The 4,961-nt window shown below is 40.3% G+C and overlaps 1 pseudogene; it reads left to right on the top strand.

The window, feature by feature from the left end:
• Positions 1-2,929: 2,929 nt before the first annotated feature.
• On the top strand, positions 2,930-4,321 carry LOC132652499 (nucleolar complex protein 4 homolog; annotated as a pseudogene).
• Positions 4,322-4,961: the final 640 nt, after the last annotated feature.

Below are 4,961 nucleotides of genomic sequence, written 5' to 3' on the forward strand. Positions count from 1 at the left end.
AGTGACTGTGGCTCTTAAAATAATATATATTGGAAATGAAGGCAACTGTACCTTCGTATGTTTTCTGTTCTACTCACTTGTTAGACAAGGCCTTTTAAAATGCCTCTGCGGTGTTCCCTGCTACCCATTTTGTTTAACCGGTTTTATATAAATCACATTAGAGGCTAAGCTTGCAACTTCTCTCCTCCTGATATATCTGGGTCACAAGTTGCATGCAAAGCATCTACAGGATCGGGATGCTCATAGGCTCTTTCATCTCGGCTCATAACTTTACTCAGCTTTGGCCCAAGGCTCTTCTCAGTGAGTTTCTAAAGCGGATTTGATATATTCATAAATATTTTAAAAATACAGAACTTATGCAAAACATGCAATTAGAAGCACTAAGTAGAATACCAAATATGTCGATGTGTTTATGGCATTGAGATTAAACTGAACCAAATTTAGTAAACATAGCAGAATATCATCCTGAACAATCTAGTATCTTGATCTGAGCAACTTCGGGTAAATGTTATTTAGCAAGTTTGTATTTCACTACGATGTGACAAATTTTATGCTCAGCTATATGTATCACACTTTATTCATTTATTTCACTAATATTTACTATACCAAAGGACACATGATTTACTAGATATTCCTCTTTGCTACTTGTGTGAATGTATATACTATTTAACTTTTCTATGCTGCATTTTCTTCTTCTGTCGGACAAAAAGAAGCATTCTCAAAATAACTGAGAAAATTAATTATTCTGCATGTGAGAAAACTGGCAACTGCAACACAATATACATAAGAGTATAGTATCGGCACATCAGCATATTATTATTGTAATAGCAAACGTGGGGCAGATAATTAACTATCAAGAAGATGATACTCGATAAGGGTTATAAGAGCCCTTTGAAGAACTCATTAATGGTCTGTTTCATGTGTCCTCCATAGGTTGATGTGCCTTTGAAGAATGGAATATATGCATAAATAGTAGAACATATGAATGTGTTTGTGTATGCACATATATGAATGCCTGGAAGTGTTTTGGGTATAATTTGAAGAGTACAGCAAGAAAAGCTGTAAAGAAAGTCTTATCAAAGATGCTTTGGTGACTAACTGCATTTCTAAAAGCTCAGTTTGCATATCAATTGGTGTTAGAAAGATTGGGCTATGATTTAAGTGTTGCACGAGAATTATTTTCTCATTTCCGGCTTTCTGTCCTGGTCACCTTTGGAAACAGACTGAGGCAGATGTTTAGCACTCTTACTCTGAAGTGTTATCTGAACTCATTGTTATAGAAGCTTTCAAGCAGCCCTTTTACTTAAGTGGCTGTGATCAATGATTATTAGATTAACAAGAACATGTTTGTTGCTGTCCTTCCCCATCACTACTATTGACCTTTACCCTCATTTCATTTGCATTAACTCTTAATTGTTAATTATCACCAGATGGCCTGAGATCCCACCTCCTGGCCTGATCTCTCCCAGCCTTCTGCTTTTCGTCTTCAGCAAATCAAATGTTTGTTTTTAGCCCTTTTGTCTAGGCTCGGCAGGAACACACGTGCTGCCTTTCAGGAGTCATGATATGAAGAGCTGCACAAGACAGTGAAAGTGACTAAATGGACAGAGGGTCATTCATGAACTAAGATTGCCATCAATTTGTGATGTAAGTGGAGTCTTAAAATAATCAGTTTTGAAAATATTTAATAAAAAAGGAAAGTAGCTTTATATTCCTGTGACACTAAATGGTAACAGTCTGGGACCTGGTTTCAAAAATGAACAGGAAAGGAATCCATCAATATGTAGAACACATGAGCATATTACCTGTGTACGGTATGATAGGTATAGCATTTTTATTTCAAATTTTTAGCAGTATAGACTTCATAAAAGAACTTCAACTCAGAATGTTACTGCTTTGTAATTATAATTGGAATCTCTTGATTATTTTTATGTTAAGTACAAAATTTCCATTATCAACAGTATCAAAACTAAAGGCAGTTAAAATGTTAGTAGAAAACATATGTCTCTAGAATACTTTATTAATGTGTGTATCTAGAAAGAGGCATGAATAAAAAGTATACAACCTAATTTTTTAACAGTGGGAAAACAAGCACATGAACATCTCCTCACATAGAAAACAGGGTTGCCAGAATCTTATAAGCCCTAACCTATACCACTTTAGACAATTTTTACTTAGTTTTCAAATGCTCATCTATTGAACAGTGTAGTTTGTGCTCAGGTCTGGGAGTCTACTTTGTAGCATCATGTTAGAAAAGTGAGCTAGTCTGTTGCTGGAAGCAATAGCTTCTTCAATTACTTATTTAAAAACAGTACACTCTGAGTGTGTCACAAAATGCTCATTTACTGTATTGGTAAGGGCTATCTTTTTATATAATTTTTATTTTTTATATTAATCACAGGTTATTTAGTTTGTATCCCAGCCTTAGCTCTCTCCCTCATTCCCTCCCAATCCCACCCTCCCTCCCTCATCTCCTCCCTGCCCCTTTCCAAGTCCACTGATAGGGGAGGTCTTCCTCCCCTTCCATCTGACCCATAAGCATATCATGTATCTTCAGGACTGGTTGCAATGTCCTCCTCTGTGACCTAGCAAGGCTGTTCCTCCCTTGGGGCAGGGGGGTGTGGGGGAAATCAAAGAACCAGTCATTGAGTTCATGTAGGAGATAGTGGTAAGGGCTATCTTTGTTGCTCTTAAATGTGAAATAAATATACAGATTTTTCAGTGTTGTTGGGAGGGTTTTGGAGGGTGAAAAGGTAAGGGAGAAATACTGTAATTAAAGTATAATCTCAGAAATTAAAGAAGTTGAAAAATAAATAAATAAAATTTAAAAATTAACAACAAAAAATCCCCACAAACTTCTGCCAGCCATTTTGTAGTTCTGTTCCTATGATAGAAACTCGAAATTTGTAAAAAGTTGGCAAAGTCTAACATGACGACAGAGGATGAAGTGAGTAAAAGATAGGGATACAGAGTTAATAAAATGTAACTGATAAAAAAAATAAATAAATAAATAAAAATTATAGTTTGCCTTAAAAAAAAAATAGCAATACATACATGCTGATAAGGCTGCATTAAATTTACCTGATCAATTCACAGAACTTCATGCCTCCTTTTGAATTAAGAAATAATAATTCAGTTCATTTACACGGGGAGATTAAGTATACAGACAAATAATGACCAGGACATATATGACATTAGATTGCTGACCCACAGCATCTTCAGCCAATAGCCTAGAATGCCAACCACCTACTCTTCAAAACGGGATTTGAAGAAGAACTTGTCGGAATCTCTGTCTTGTGGCTCTTCTCAACTTCCAACTTCCACATGAAGGCCAACGACAGAAAATCAAACATTCCCCCAAGCCAAATACGTACTAAGTCCCCAGGTCTACTACCTCTAATCATAATGCTACTCCAGACTTATTACTTAGATACCTCTCCAGTGAGGTGTAGACTACCCAGGAGCAGCTAGTGGCAGCATAGAGTAGCGCTCGGCCTCAGCGGGCTCCAGGTTTCCATGTGAAGCATGGACAGACATCAGACATGTGGAAGGTCATTGACTTGAAGGAGCACAGAAAAGCTTTCCAGATGTGGCTTGGTTTCCTCAAGCACACGCTGCCCCTAAGCCTCTACATACCGGTGGCTATGCATGACTCCATCCTGCTCCACCTGGCTCAACCCACTCTCATGACTGACTTCCTCACAAGTACTTGTGGTGTGGGTGGTGCCATCAGCCTCCTGGCCTTGAATGGACTTTCATCCTAACCCATAAGCATAATCTGGAATATTCTGACTTCTACCAAAAGCTCCCATGGCCTCCTGGATCTGTTCATCTTTCATGCCAAGGATCGAGCCTGTTTCTTTCACTTGGTTGACCTCTTCCTTTCCTTCTCCCAGAGTCCCGCTTACCTGTTGGCTGCCTTTGCCCACTGGCTCTCACAGCACCTCCTGAGGCCCTGATTATGGTCCTGCCCTTCATCTGCAGCCTGCTGCGTACACACACCCTGCCTGCCTGGGTACAACGCACCGCCCACAGGGCTCTGAACGAGATGCTGATCCACATGGTCCAATGGAGAAAGACCCTGCCAGGAGCCATGCCTTGGAGAGCTGCTTGTGGGAACTGCCCTCCAGCAGCTACCACCCTGAGGTGTCCAGAGCTTCCAGTGTCATCAGTCAGGTGTTGTCTGTCCCTGAGGTCAGCGTCACGCCCACTTCTGGAACTTACTGCGTGTGAGATCTTTGAGAAGGACCTCAGGAAGAAGGCGCCTGAGTCAGTGGCCATGGAGGAAGACATCTGCACCCAGTTCTTCCCTCCCAGCTGACCTGGTTTTCACCTGTTCTAGGAATTGTCTCACTGTGTGAAGCTGGCCTGAGCGAAGTCACCACCATGCCTGGGTTCAAATGCATGGTTTGATTCAACACTTCCCCAGGAACTTTTCAACCACTATGTGAAAAAACTTCCTTTCTAAGAAGTCTGTAACAATGTATCACTTTAATTTAGAAAATACATATATATTCCCTCCGTCTCCCGTTACTAACAAATGAGAGGTTTGCAGATTTTTTTTTTTAAGTTTTTTAGGAAATCTTATGAAAGAAGAAGGAGATAGAAAGACCTGGAGGGAACAGGAGCTCCATAGGAGGAGTAACAGAACCAAAAAAATCTGGGCCCAGGGGTCTTTTCTGAAACGGATACTCCAAACGAAGACCATGTATGGAGATAACTTAGAACCCCTACACAGAGGTAGCCCAAGGCAGTATCCAAGAGGGTTCCCCAATAATAGGACCAGGGACCATCTCTGACATGAACTCATGGGCTGGCTCTTAGATCACCTCCACCTGAACAGAAAGTAGCCTTACCAGTCCACAGAGAAAGACAAAGAAGCCAGTCTTGATGAGACCTGAGAGAGTATGGTCAGATGGAAGGAGAGGAAGACCTCCCTTATCATTGGACTGGAGGAGGAG

The sequence above is a fragment of the Meriones unguiculatus genome, chromosome 2 (assembly GCF_030254825.1).
Source record: "Meriones unguiculatus strain TT.TT164.6M chromosome 2, Bangor_MerUng_6.1, whole genome shotgun sequence".
NCBI lineage: Eukaryota > Metazoa > Chordata > Mammalia > Rodentia > Muridae > Meriones > Meriones unguiculatus.